Here is a 15,341-nt window from a genome sequence, read left to right as displayed (position 1 = left end):
AGACTTAATGTGCCAAAATGTCTGTTATCTCATTGCTTCTTTAGCCATTTGTTTTGTACCTCATTTCCCTTTTCTCCACTGTTCATCATCATTGATCTATTATTGGTTCTTAGAACTGCCATGTTTTCCCTACTTCAAGTCAGTGCATATCATATTCTGCATGATAAATTTCTTTAGTTAGAAAACTCTCCTGAGGAAAGCTCCCTTTGGTTTTCTGCAGTCATTTATGCCCTCTTACAATGTGTCCACATCACCCTGTGTATGTTTTATTGAAAATTCTCATAGCGTGTGCAATATTTTCCCCCAAGATCTTTTTTTTAAGATTTATTTATTTGTTTGAAAGGGCAAGTTACAGAGATGCAGAGACAGAGAGAGAGAGAAAGAGAGAGAGAGAGAGAGAGAGAGAGAGAGAGAGAGAATCTTCCATCTGCTCGTCGTTCACTCCCCAAATGACTGCAATGGCCAAAGCTGGGCTGATCCAAAGCCAGAAGCTTCTTCTGAGTCACCCATGTGGGTACAGGGACCCAAGGACTTGGGCCATCTCCTACTGCTTTTTAAGGTACATTAGCAGGGAGTTGGGTAGGAAGTGGAGCAGCCAGGACTTGAACCAGCATCCATTTGGGATGCTGGCAATTCAGGTAGCGGCTTTACCTGCTATGCCAGAGCACCGGCCTCTCCCCCCAGTATCTTTACTTATAGTATGTAAGCACCATCAAGGTAGCTTAATCTGTCCTATTCATTCCCACTATAATGTCAGATACCATATAAAATCTCAGTAAATATTGTTGAAATAAGGTATTTATAGATATATTACTAATTTTTAAAAAAAGATTTATTGCTTGATTGACTTGAAAGGCAGAGCAATAGAGAGACAGAGTGGGTGGCAGGGGCCCAAGTACTTGGACCATCTTCAGCTGCCTTCCCAGATGCATTAGCAGGAAGTTTGATCAGAAGCCAAGCAACCAAAACTTGAACCAGCACTCAGGCCTCAACAGCCAGCACCATAAGCAGCTGTCTGACCCACTATACCACAAAGAAGCCAGGAACCAAGAACTCCATCCTGGTGTCCCGTGTGAGTGGCAGATACCCAAGTACTCAGACTGTCACCCACTACTTCCCAAGTGCATCAGCAGGGAACTGAACTAGAAGCTAATTTTCCAGGACTTGAACTGGCCCTCTGACATTGGATGCAAGTGTCAAAAGCAGTGGCTTAGCCTGCTGAATCCACAGTAGCCCCTGAAGTTGGGCTGTTTACTGAGAAAACTTAAGCTTACCTCTATTATATTGATTTCAGATTTTCAACTTCACTGACACTATTTCTAACTGAAAGGAATGTATCATTAAAAAAATCCTTCATCTTCTGCACTCATTGCTATTACATGTTAAAATAACTAATGTTGAGGACAATTGGTAATATTGAGTTAGTACTTGTGTTTGTTAAGAGATGTTCCTATTTTAATTTGCTTGATCTAAGTGAGATTTTAATGAATTGAAACAAGTTGGTATGGCTTTATAAGAAAAAGGTATTTAGTTAGAATGATTAATTTACTGATCTTTCTGTACTTCTACTACACGGCTAGTTTTTGTTTTGTGTCTACTGAGATTTTTTGTAATATTCTTAATAAAGTAGCCTTATAAATATGTTTTTAATTGGAGTATTGTCGGCAGCTGTGCAACCATTTGACCAATCCTTATTATGACTTATTAGTGCGATTACAGCCAGAGGCACTAATTCTGCGTGATAACACTTCAATAATCTACATTGGAAAAAAAACTTTTTGTGTTTTTTAGAGTTTAACTTAACAAGACCTAAGCAAAGGATTTGAAGATTAGATTCTTGCCCTCCAGACCGTTCAATACAGTGCTGAAGCTGGAAAGACTAATAGGTCTGTGGCTTGGCAAATCCCCTGAGAACTCAGTACTGTTTGTCATTAAAAGAAGTTTTTGTAATATGTCAGCAGCTTTTAATTTTGTCCTGTTCTTAAAAGAGCTGTGGCAGGAGGATGATTTCAATTTCTGTATTATATATTTATATACATTTTAAACTGCTACTATTTAAATTGTTACAATAGCTTAATGAGCAATTACTATAGGCAATGCGTTAATCTACATTGTCTTGACTATGTGAACTATTTAACCTGAAAGCACTTTGAAATAACAGATGTGCAATGATATCAACAAATAAAATGGAGCAGAAAGAATTGACAATATAATAATAAAACAGTAAAATATTTAATTGCAAGTATTTTTTCTATTCTCTTTAAAACGATAACCTAAGCCAACACTAGAAAAGGAAAATTCTTGCATGCTTGTTAATGTATAATCATATTTTACTCTTATCCATTTCTACTTTTTGAAATGTATTTTTTTAACATTTTCTCAAAATATAGCATACCTGGCAAGAAATTCACATAAATGTACAGATAAATAAGTTTGTCATCTGATCATACTCATAACCAAAATCTAAATTAATAAAGCATTACTAGTACCCCAAGAGTCCTCACTATTCCACCCTTTCCATTTCTTTTTTTTTAGCATGTGAAATGGGTTTATTGTCATTTCCATGCTATGATTCAGTGAGGCAATATTTATGACTATATACCAAATGATCTGACATCCACATAATTTTCATCCTTTCTATATTACCTGTCATTAATAAGAGAAACATGGAGAACATGTGATATTTTTATTTTTGGGGTCTGGCTTATTTTACTTAGCATAATGATCTACAGTCACATCCATTTTGTTGCAAATATCAGGATTTCATTATCTCATATGGTTGAGTAATATTCCATCATGTATAAAATCACATTTTATTTATCTAATTATCTAATTTATCTAAACATTTTCTTTAATTATTAGCTAATAATCATCTATGTTGATTTCATATCATAACCGTTATGAATGGAGTTGATATAAACTCAGGAATAGAGGTAACTCTTTTGTATGTTGATTTCATTTTCTTTGGATATAGTCTCAGGAATGGGATAGCTGGTTATATGGTAGGTCTGTTTTTACATTTATACATAGAAGGCCTATCTTCTAGATTGAATATTCTTTCTTCTGCCTACTAAGTCTGTTGTTAAGACTTTCCACTGTATTTTTTACTTGACTTATTGCATACTTTATTTGTAATATTTCTGTTTGTTTTTTGAATATGTTTGCAGAATTTCTCATTCCTGTCATATATGGATTTCCTTATTTATTTAAATATTTCTCTGCATTCTTGAGCAACCTCACAATCATTCTTTGAATTTCTTTTCAGGCATTTTGTCAGTCGACCCTTCTTCCCTCCAATATTAATATATTATTGTGTTCCTTTTAGGAAGTCATATTTCCTTCCTTGTTCATATTTCCTGTGTTTCTACATTGATTTTTATGCATCTGGGGGATCACCTGAAACTGTTTCTTCTTGTAACTAATTCATGGGTGATTTTTAAAAATTATTATCGAAGGCTTTATTCTTGGAAGTGTACCGCTGTGGCTCCATGGAGTGTATGAGGCTTATATTGGAGTTCTAAGGGTGTGTGATGGGTGAGTACAGGGAGCTGTGGCCACTGCTGGTGGGTGAAGCGAGAATCCAGAGTGACACCCAAGTTCGGAATGGCAAAGCACCTCTGGATACTATCAGTAGGGGGAGGAGAGGGTGGAGCCAGCTGGTGTGTCCACAGTATGATCCCTTCCCTGTGTCAAGGTGAGTCAGCTGATTCACAGCTTAGAGTGAACTCAGGATGCCTGTGCTCCCTCACCCACCCAGGCACCAACCCACTCTGTAGCCTGTGCCCCCAGCCCTCTGTGAGATCTCTCCCCAGTGTGCAGGGAGCTCTGAGTTTGCTGCAGTCAGACTGGGTGGGTGCACAGAAAGCCAGCTGCAGCCCCCATCCCTCTCAGCTCCACGGCCTATGCCCAGAACTGCCACAGTCATAGAGTGCAGGAGGTCCCTGCTGTGCCCTGTGAGTTGCTCCCGCCATGGTGGGAGCTGTCTGCTATTCCCTGACTCAGCTGTATCTGAGTCTGGCACTTTGATGGTGGGCCAGGGAGTGAGGGTGCAACATAGCCTCCCTTCACCCAGCACCGTCACACAGCCCACTGCCAGCTCCACAGGCTAGACTCGAAACCAGTGGGGACAGTGTAATTCTTCCTCAGTCAAAGCCACCAATGATGGGGGTCCATGCAGTGGCGGCCTTCTCTTTTCTTGCCCTGGAAAGATGGCGCTTTCTAGCCAGGCACTGGCTGTGCATGTGATATTATATATATCCATAAACATCTTAAAACTACGTAATGGTGAAATACTTCTGATCTCTTCAGAAAGCAAACTTCATTTTAGTATAGTTACTTGTAATTAATTAAATGGAATTAGTCTGCATAGCTATTTTATAATCATGAAACAAGGTTGTTAACACACTGAATAGGTGGTGTCTGAGGGCCACTTTCAACTCACTGTATCAAACTTAATTTATGATTTTATAAAATAATGGTGCTGCCATGTGGGCTAAGTGCTACGATGTTAGAATGCAGTGTTAAGAGATGATTTATAGCATTTTAAAAGAACTTAGTTCATTGCCTTAGTTTGTAAATAAAGTTCCTTAAATAAACTGGTATGATCCTGATAATTTCTTCCATAGAGTTCTTTGGAGCCTCTGATTAGAGCAAGTAGTAAATGTAAGACTGTTATACAGATAAAAGTAAGGGGTAAATTTGGGGGGACTTTTAAAAGACTTTAGAATAAAAGTTAGTATAGTTTCCATCTCTCAGGGCTGGGTAGAATGATCTCTGATGAAATCTGTTTCATCTAGGCAATAAAGCAACTTTATTTCAGAAGACTTCAGGGTTATGTGTGTCTGCCTGTGATATGTAGCTCAAGATATTGAAAAGTTCAATGGTAATTCCTGAGGGGTAGGTTTTTCAAGAGTACCACAATGATTTGGAGAATATAACACTTATTTTGCTGGCCTAGCAACTTTCAAAGAAAAGTAAGTTTAGGGGAAATGTTAATGTGTGTCCAAATGCTTTGTCAGTGCAGAGTCATCAGTAAAAAAATGTTTGCAATTGGAGAAGCCAAAAAAAGAACCAGGAATATAGGTGATTCAAAGTTGCAAATGTGCCAATTTTATGATTTTCAATCCATTACTTCTGTCACAAGACTAAAAAGCTCAACATTGTTAAGACCTGAATGAACATAGCAAATACATACTGAAATTGAGTATTAAGAGTCTGAATGAAGGGGAAATACTTTCATTATTTCAAATATCCCAAGATAACTCACTTAAAAATGAATTCCATCATTTGCAGAGATAAAAATAACGAAGATGCCCCAGTGATCTGTTAGGCAAAACTGTTGGTTTCTAAAATCTTTTATTGTGAATACATTTTTGCCTGTTCTACAGTTAATTAATAAAAGGACTTTTTTAAAAACAAATTCAAAAGAGGTGGGATATATACTATAGAATAATTTTGGACATATACTTTTGATTTTTCTTTAATTTTTATCTTTCCAGCTTTACAAAATTGCACATTATTTTAACTCTTTTTTAAAAAAGATTTATTTATTTATTTGAGAGGCTGAGTTACAGACAGAGAGGGAGAGACAAAGGGAGAGGTCTTACATCTGCTGGTTTACTCTCCAAATGACTGCAATAGTCAGAACTGGGCTGATTTGAAAGCAGGAGCCAGGAGCTTCTTCCGGGTCTCCCAGGTGGGTGCAGGAGCCCAACGATGGGCCATCCTACACTGCTTTCTTGTGCCATTAGGGAGCTAGATCAGAAGCAGAGCAGCCAGGACTCCAATCGCTGCCCATATAGGATGCCTGCACATCCTACTTAACCTACTATGCCACAGTGCCGGCCCCATTATTTTAACTTTTCAAAATTAAATTCTTTCTTATTTCCTCCTTCCTCTCCCTCATTGTCTCTCCCTCTCTCTGACTCTCACGGTCTTTTCCTCTTTCATTCCTCAGCATTCTTCTGTTCTTCCTTTGAGTAGGGAAAACATGATTCTTGCAGGGTAATAAAACTGTCCTGCAACTAGATATGGTGATGGTCACACAATTTTGTAAATATTTAAAAAAAATCAATTATATATTTTAAGTGAGTGAAATTTATGGTATGCAAATTATATATCAAGCAAGCTGTTTCTTTGACAAGTGAAATGCCTGCCAGAGGTTGACTAAGTCACTAAAAAACAGGACAGCAGCCTATTGTCTAAGACTGATTAGAACAGATCACAGGGCTAGACAGTTGGAGGATTCCATTGGCGTGCCCTTTCAGTTCTTACCAGTTTTGTGCTTTTCATTCTTGTGATGCTGCCATCCTGGACTGATAATCAGAAATTTGGCACCAGTCCCACCTTATTCACCTGTATCAGTTTCTGGGCTCTTATGTCCCGTATCCTGGGAAAGAAGACTGATAATTCAGACAGGATTTGCCCTTTATGAAGGTAGGCTACAGAGAGCAGCAAGCACTTGAATGCCTATCTAGTATGCGATTGAAAGTTGAAAAAAAGCCCGCAGACACAAACTGTTTTTATTCAGAAAAACGTAGGTAAGCATTGTTTGAACATGGGTTTTTAAAGTCCAGTAGGCTTTCTTCATTTTGAGTTAAGTTTAAGTGCCTTGTCACGATTGTGATAACTGAATTTCCAAAAAAATAAAAAAAATAAAAAAAGGATGTTCTGTTTTTGAAAAAGTTTTGGATGATTAGATAATATTCTTTGTGTACATCAAGAAATCTCTCAAAATACATAATAAACTCCATTGCAAAATTGGGAATCCATGCAATCAAAATCTATGTGGTATCACAGAAATGCAAAATTGTTTTGTTTTTGTGTTGTCAAAAAAGTGCCAATTGAGTTGCTTTTGTTGCCTTATCTGTCTAAATATGACAGGAAATTCCATTTCTCATGATCCCTTAGGAGATGATGTGGCTGCTTTTTCATTTAGTGTGAATGTTTCTTGGGAATGCTAGGAGTGTTTAAAGCATGGTTCATTGCGTTATGAAGGATTGCTCTGTTGTTCCATGTTTGCTCAAAGTAGTGCTTTACGCCAGCATTATCAAACAGTTAGTCACTTACTTCTTCTGCCAGAATTTGTCTGCACACTAGATTATTGAAATAGCGCAGGTAAGCTTTGTCAGCAGTAAGGAAGATGCATTTAACATTTTCTTTCCAAGACTAAACTAGGTGCTATAAAATATTCAAATTAATTAAAAGCAGAAAACCATTTATCAGTCTAGAATGTCTGGAGAGTTAATTCATATTTATTCAACTGTGCTATCATTTTTCAAAAATTTTCACTTCATGTTAAAACCCCACTCACTTGTAAGATGAGTGTACCCAGTCTTAATGAAAATTGTGCTTAATGAGAGTGAGACTTCACAAAATGGTCAACACAAAGCTTAGAATGCCCCCATCCCTTTTCAGAGTGCCTGGGTTTGATTGCCACCTCTGCTTCTGACTCCAGCTCCTTCTTATGTGAACCCTAGGAGGCAGCAAGTGGTGACTCAAGTAGTTAGGTCTCTGCCCTCTCTTTTTTAAAATGTATTTTCATCTTATTTGAAGGGAGAGAAATACACAGAGAGAAACAGAGAGACAAAGATCTTCTCTCCATTGTTTTATTTCTCAAATGCCTGCAACAGTCATTGCAGAGCTAGGCCAAAGCCAAAAACCTAGAACTTAGTACAGGGTGGCAGAGCCCTAACTAGATAGCAATTCCACTTTTATTTATTTATTTTTTTTGAGGACCTCCTTACGGTTTTCTGTAAAATGTTTATGCCATTTTGGATTTTCATCAATAGTGTGCATGGGTTCCAATTTTGCCACATCCTGGTCAATAGCTGCTGTCACGTATCTTTTTGGTAATAACTGTTCTAACACATACATGTTAGTTGTTCATAGTAGCTTTTTTTTTTTAAAGATTTATTTATTTATTCAAAAGGCAGAGATACAGAGAGAAGGGGAGACAGACAGACACAGAGAGGGAGAGGGAAAGATATCCTTCACTTGTTGATGATTCACTCCCCAAATGACCACAATGGCTGGGGCTGGGTCAGGCCGAAACCAGGAGCCAGGAGCTTCCTCCAGGTCTCCTACTTGGGTTCAGGGGCCTAAGAACTTGGGGCATCTTCAGCTGCTTTCCTAGGCATATCAACAGGAAGCTGGATGGGAAGTGGAGCAGCTAGGACTTGAACCTGCTCCTATATGGGATGCAGGCAAGGTAGGCAGAGCACCACAGCGCCAGCCCCAACTCATTGAGGCTTTGATTTGCATTTCCCTCATGATTAATGATGTTGAACCAATTTTTCATGTACCTGTTGGCCATTTGTATGTTATCTTTGGGAAAATGTCCAGTTCCTTTCCTTGTTTTTTGCTTTTCTTTGATATTGAGTTATAGAAGTTCTTTTATATTTTAGAGATTGTCCCTAATCAGATATACATTTTGTAAATATTTTCTTTCATTCTTTAGGGTGTTCTTTTCACTCAGTGTTGAGTGTTTCTTTTGTTGTTTGAAAGGTTTGTAGTTTTGTGTGGTCCCATTTGTTTATTATTGCTCTTGTTATCTGTTCTTTTGTTATTGTTTCTCTGAAACCATTACCAAGACAAGGAGTTTCATAGTTTGGATTCTTAAGTTTCCTTGCCTGTTTCTGGTTCATTCATTGTTTCTAAGAATGAAAGAGAAATCAGATTCACTAGCTGAGGGTGAACTTGATTTTTTTTTTTAAGGTTTATTTTATTTATTTGAAAAGCAGAGTTACAGAGAGAGGTAGAGGCAGAGACAGAGATCTTCTATCCGCCGGTTCATCCCCAAATGGCTGCAAAAACCCAGGCTGGGCCAGGCTGAAGCCACGAGCTAGGAGCTTCATCCGAGTCTCCCACATGGGTGCAGCATCATCTCCCACTGCTCTCCCAGGTCCATTAGCAGGGACCTGGATCAGAATTGGAGCAGCTGGGACTTGAACCTGCACCCTTATGAGATGCTTACATTGCAGGCAGCAGTTTAACCTATGAACTTAACCACTGAACTCAAAATAATCCAGTAAATAGTGTTATAATCATCCCATTTTAAAGATGAGAAAATCAAAACAGTTGAATGGGTCTGTTGAAAACAGTTATTCTCACTTTATGGCACAAATGAAGGAAATTAAATTCCGGATATTACATGAGTTCCCCATTAGTGTATATAGATTATGATTATAGAAATTATAAACTGCTTTTCTCTATTACAGAGGTAATATTCTGCCTGATTCACAAAGCTGCTTCACATGTATGTCTCCATCATTATTTTGAAATACATTATTACTTCTTCCAAAGAGTCTGTTTATGACTTAATTGCTTTAAAAGCCTGCTGTTTTAGAGATCCTGAGAGAGAAAGCATTGTTTTAAATTAAAATGTGACATAAAAAGAAAATTTCTGTGCTAAACTTAAGTATCATTTTGCTCCTTACAATTTTAGTAACTTAAAAGATTTAAAGAATACATTTTGAAAATGCTAATATTGTTTTCACATGCCCTAACAGGAATGTAAATGTTAATGATTATTTAATATTTTCATATGGATAGTTTAGTTGAAAGCAGCATTTTAAAATTTATTTTTTGATTTTTTTCAGACTTCCATAATGTTTTTGTTACTTTAAGTACAGACATAATAACTGGCACTTGAGTTTCAGTATTAAATAAACATTTTAAAAAATCCAGTGTAGCTTGTCTCATTTCAAGAGAATACTCTGGTATTTCATTTACTATATGTCTTTAAAATTATTATCTGGTCTTAATGTGCTGTTATTGTAGAGATCATTCTCTGGGTTTGTGATATAATCTCTCAGTTAAATTAGAATGTCAAATGTATAATAGAGTACCTGAAAATGTTATTGAATTGATGATAAGGAGACAGAGTAGCAAATGTACTACGTCTATTTTAAAATTGCAACTTTTCATTTTATATCTGTATATTTATACTATAAAAATTGAACTCATTATAATAGTTGCAAATTGCTTTTAATTTTTAGTTTGAAAAATTCCAAACAGGTACAAAGGTTTGCAGAATGGCATAATGAACCATCATACATCCATCATCAGCAATTTCAATGCATGGCCATTCTGTTGTTCCATATGCTCATTTCTTATAGTCTAGTTTTTTGCTGCTTATGATTTCAGTAACTTAAAAGTCAGTTAAAGCATTTGCTTTGAAAGCTTTAATGTGTTAATATTGCTTTCAGAGAAGTTAACATGAATGTAAATATTCATAATATATGATATATTGTGATGCAAATTGTAATATCATTTCATGCATAAATATTTCTGTGTTAATGTCTAAAAGAGACATTTTATATAAATAAATATATAAATATAACAATTGTAATTGTGATTACTATGCCATTAATACACCAAATTCAGAATTCTTTTATGGTATTGGGAACTAACCAGTATTCAAATTTCCAATTGTCTTATAAACATGTTTTGATTTTGTGTATTTTGCAAGTAACTCATGTCCCTTAACCTACACATTCATAATTTGCAATTTTCATGTCTTTTTAGTCTCTTCAATCAATATGTTTGTCTTTTATCATTCTTTCCGTTCTTTACCCATGTAACAAATAAGTGTTGAAGAAGCCTGATGATTTGTGCTGTAGAGTTTCCAATAGTCTGGATTTTAATGATGGCCTCCCTGTGGAGCACTTTAACATGTTCCTCACCTCTCCGAGTTTCCTGTAAAATGTTAGCTGAATATAGAGATTTGAGCAGAATCAGGTTTGATTTTCTTTTGCACATCTGTTTCAGAGTTGTGTTCTTTCTTGGGGAGGTATGTACTTTGCTTGTTTCTCTTGTACAATATTAGTAGCAACTGATAGTTACTGATTCCACTAATTTACTAGGACTTGAAAATAGATGTTCCAATTTTGTCATAATTATAAACAGAGTATTTCTAAAGAAAAAAATGTTGCCCTTCTCCTAGTATTGGGGTAACTAGTAAAATAATTTATATGGAGAATGCAAAAGAGTTGATTTTTCTGTATGTGCTCCTCTGTAATGATTATGTTCATGTATCTTTCAGTCATGAGTGATGAGTTGTAATCATTATTAGCTCATGGATTTAGACATACTCACATGCTTAACTCATTGCAGTTATTCTAATCCATAATGAATTTTCACGTTTTAATTGCTGAAGTCTCTTTCATCTAACTGTTCTTAGGCTTTGTGTAATTCCTGTCTTGAACCTGTAGATAGACATTTGTTCAAAGGACTTTGATTTCTTTAGTGGGAACAGTATTTTCAAGACCCTAAACTGGGTGTTAGGGTACTACTTATTGCCATTGGAGTTGGTAGTTTTTACCCTTTCAGAATAGGTATTTTTAAGGTTAAAATGTGTCTTGCCTACACACTGATGGGCTTAATTCAAAATCAAAATTGTAGGATTTTGACTTAAAAATTGGTGTTCTACATATATGTCTTTCCTCACCTGCACTTCCTAGTTTTCGATAGCACTGAAGATAATACAATTAGAGTATCCTATTGATCTTTATCCCATGTTACACACAACAAGGAGACAATAACAATTCCAATACTACCCATCTGTGTGACCACCAAAATGAGTTTAAGATTTGTTTGCACTTCCTTTTGTTCTCATGATATAAATCTCCTTAGCGGTGTTCAAGTTACATTATCCTGTTTTAAAGTCACATGAATTAGCTATCAACTGTATACATATACTACTATATACATATACTGCTAACTATATACATATTTGAGCTGATATTTTCACTTTTCAGCATTTGGGCTTTTAAATTGAATTTTGCTTTGTAATTTAGTGAAAATGTACTTGTTTCCAAAGTTCAATTTATGAAACAATATATACTTAACTGGCTTCAATTTTTGTCCTCTCCACCCCATATTCTCTTATAACAGGTATCCAGTCAGGTAAAGGAGTGATGATGTAATCTTCCTTTTTTAAATTAGGCATATATTTGAAGATGTATTTAATGTTCTCTACAAGTCTTATGTCACTGTTTCTCTGGTTAGCTTGCAGGTCTGCAGGTGATCTTCAGGGAGAAATTATGAGAATAATGTTCCTTAGTTCTCCCATGCAGATGATAGTTGCTGTGCACTTTAATATTTCAAAATTATTTTTTTGAGCTAAAATCATTATCATTACCTACATTTTTTCATTTCTTCTGTTGTCTTCTGCCATCAAGCATTGTTGTCAATGCTTTTAGTACCTTGATTACAATCTGATTTTTTTTCTCCTTTGTCATGTTTTGGGTGGTTGCCTAGATTCTCAGAGATTTTTTTCCACTTTACATTTCACTAAAATTTAAGTAGAATATGTCTTCTTTTGGTAACCCAGTGACTTTGTCCAAGCATGTATTCAGTGTGTTATTTATGACATTGGTTTGAATTTTTCTTCATGTTAATAACATTTATTTTTTTAACTTTTGTGTTGTGTCTCTTGTCCTTCTATGAGGAGTCTTACTAAATGTAGGATTTTTTTCTGTCTTCCATATTTGTTACTTTTCAAATTCTTTGTGTCTTCCACCCCTTTTTCTTCTTACCTACAATATTTTAGTTGTTTTTAATTTTAATTTTATAATCTATTATAGTATTATCATATGATTCATTCTTTCTGCTTTATTTTCCAAATTTTTATTCACTTATTTTTTATTTTTATGAGGGGGAATAAGAAAGAGAGAGAGAGAGAGTTCAATATTTCATCCACTGTTTCACTCCCCAAATGCTGACAAAAACTGGGGCTGAGCCAGGCTTAAGCCAGGAACCTGAAACACATCTTGGGTCTTCCCCATGACTGGCAGTGACCCAAGTTCTTGAGCCCAGCCTCTGCATTAGCAGGAAGCTGGAGTAAGAAGAGCCTGGACTTGAATCCGGGCACTCCAATAAGGATGCAAATGTCCCAAGCAGTTTCTCAACTGCTGTGCCAAACACCCATTCCTCTTTCTGATTTCCTTTTTCCTAATTGACATTACTTGTTTTATTTCTGAGGTTTTTTTTTTTTTTTTTCATCAGATTTCTAAGTTTTACAATACTTATTCATTATTTTTTTCAAATCTTCTGTTATTTTCTTAATTTCTTTTTGCTCATTTTGGGAAATTATGCTAGAGTTTAAATCTGATTTATTGACACTTTTTGGCATTTTAAGAATTACAGGCATGTTATTGCCACTTCATTTTCTTTTATAGTCTTAGTAAAATTTTATATAAGTTGTGAACACAATCCTATTTTCTATTTTTAATTTTTGGCGTGACATAGATTTTCTAAAAATCTGAATGAAGAAAATAGCTAACAATATATTTTCTATCCTCATCACTAAAACTCTGTTCTCTGATTTTCCTGGAGGGATAAAACTATCGCTTCCTACATGCAGGTTTATCCTGGACCTGTCTGTTCCCTAGTTTTCTGGATTTTTTCTTTAAACGCTGTCCCAGTTTATTTTAACTTGCTTCTATTCCCAGAATTTATCTAGAATGTGAGACTTTTTCCTGGAAAGTGGCTTTTGGAAGGTCTTAGCACCCAGAGTGCCCCAGTTCTTTTGGACTTCCACACAAACACTTTGCCTTCACCAGTGAGTTGGCATAGAAATACTCTCTCCGTTGGTGTGGCTCTTTTTGACTATCTTATTGTGATACATGACCTTTTGGTTTTGTTTATTTTTTCCATCACTGGCACTACTACCAGGAGTGTCTTCCTGCTGTCAATGGTTTACTGTCACTCAATTCATTATATTACAGAACAATTGGAAATTCCTCATGTATTAGCTTTCTATTCCTTGTGACAAATTCTGTGCTGCAAAGTACACCTAGCTGCTTAATACCCCAACCATTCTGATCCCACAATGTGTACATCTGTCAGAGATTCCACAGATTTACCTTCCTAGGTCCTCTACTTAGGCTGAGATCCACTGTGGGCTGGGCTGTGTTTTACTCCCTAAGTCCCACTGAAGAATCTGCTGCAGAGATACCTCACATTGTTCTCAGAATGCATTTCCTTGCAGCAGAGCAGTTTGTGTTAGCTTACTTCTTCCAAGGCAGCAGAGACAAAGTCTGTTCTTAGCGTCTCTAATTTTAGAGAAGAACAGCTTGCTCCACAGAGAGTTCAGTAATAGGACTCTTTCCTACTTAAGATCAGAAGGAGAGAGTCTCTCTTCCAAAGGGTCCTAGTCCCTTTTAAACACTTGAAAAGCCAAGTCCACCAAGGATAATTTCTCTTTCAGTCAACTCAGAATTAACTGTTTTAGACTTAATTATATATGCAAAATTTCTCCAATTTTACCAAATAACAGTGTTGTCCTGGGTATGATATTTTATTATATTCACAGGCCCTGTCCACACTCAAGGAGAGAGATTGTATAGGGTGCTCATGCTAGGAGGCAAGTATCTTAGGGATCATTTTATTTTCTTTTAAAAAAAATTTAGGGGCTGGTGCTGTGGTGTAGACAGTAAAGCTGCTGCCTGTGATGTTGTCATCCCATTTGGGCACTGGTTTGAGTCCCAGCTGCTCCTCTTCCAATCCAGCTCCCTGTTAGTGCGCCTAGAAAAGCAGTGGAGGATGGCCCATTTGCTTGGGACCCTGAACCCACATGGGAGACCCAGAGGAAGCTCCTAGCTCCTGGCTTTGGCCTGGCTCAGCTCTGGCTGTTGTGGCCATTTGGGGAATGAACCAGCAGTTAGAAGATTCTGTCTCACTTCTCTCTCTCTCTCTCTCTCTCTCTCTCTGTGTGTGTGTGTGTGTGTGTGTTTGCCTTTCAAATAAATAAATAAATAAGAAAGAGAGAGAGAGAGGGAGAGAGAAAGAGAGAGAAAGAAGCTTCTTCGAAGTCTCCACGTGGGTGCAGGGGACCAAATACTTGTGTCATCTTCTGCTTTATCTAGGCGCATTTGCAGATAACTGGATTGGAAGTGGAGCAGCCAGGACTCAGACTGGCTCCCAGATGGGATGCCAGCCCCAATCTTGGGGACCATTTTTGACATTCGGCTCATCACATCTTGTCACCTAGTTTTGTTGAAGATACTTTTCCCTTGTTTTTCATTTGGCTGCCCTGTATGTTTTCTTTGACCATTAGTATCATTTCTTCTAGTGAAAGATTTTACAAACTGTGCCATCATTATTACCTTTTCCTAAAATTGTATAATTTAAAGTTTTTATGTTAAAAGTTAGCAGGAGATAGTGTAATACAGAGGAAAGGCACTACAGCATCATAAATGTGATCTTCCTGTTTTATCAAAGTCCAGGCCCTATTCATTGTGTTTCGAGGTTATCTTCCTGAATTAAATGCTCCGCTGACGTTTTCCTCCTACAAGCACTCAGTACATTTTATTGTACGTTTTCTTTGACCGTTGGTA

The 15,341-nt window shown here is 36.6% G+C and overlaps 1 protein-coding gene across 9 annotated transcripts in view; it reads left to right on the top strand.

Annotated features, from left to right (window-relative positions):
• Positions 1–15,341, top strand: part of GULP1 (GULP PTB domain containing engulfment adaptor 1) — a 311,569-nt gene that overhangs the window by 132,795 nt on the left and 163,433 nt on the right. Inside the window, exon 3 of one of the 9 annotated variants that reach the window (XM_070070491.1) lies at positions 1,792–1,886. The exons of the other annotated variants lie outside the window; for them this stretch is intronic. The gene's annotated coding sequence lies outside the window, so the exon portion shown is untranslated. The remainder of the gene's footprint in view (positions 1–1,791; positions 1,887–15,341) is intronic. 9 annotated transcript variants of the gene reach the window in all.

The sequence above is a fragment of the Oryctolagus cuniculus genome, chromosome 3 (genome assembly GCF_964237555.1).
Source record: "Oryctolagus cuniculus chromosome 3, mOryCun1.1, whole genome shotgun sequence".
In the NCBI taxonomy this organism is placed as follows: domain Eukaryota; kingdom Metazoa; phylum Chordata; class Mammalia; order Lagomorpha; family Leporidae; genus Oryctolagus; species Oryctolagus cuniculus.
This window is presented reverse-complemented; position numbering and strand designations above follow the sequence as displayed.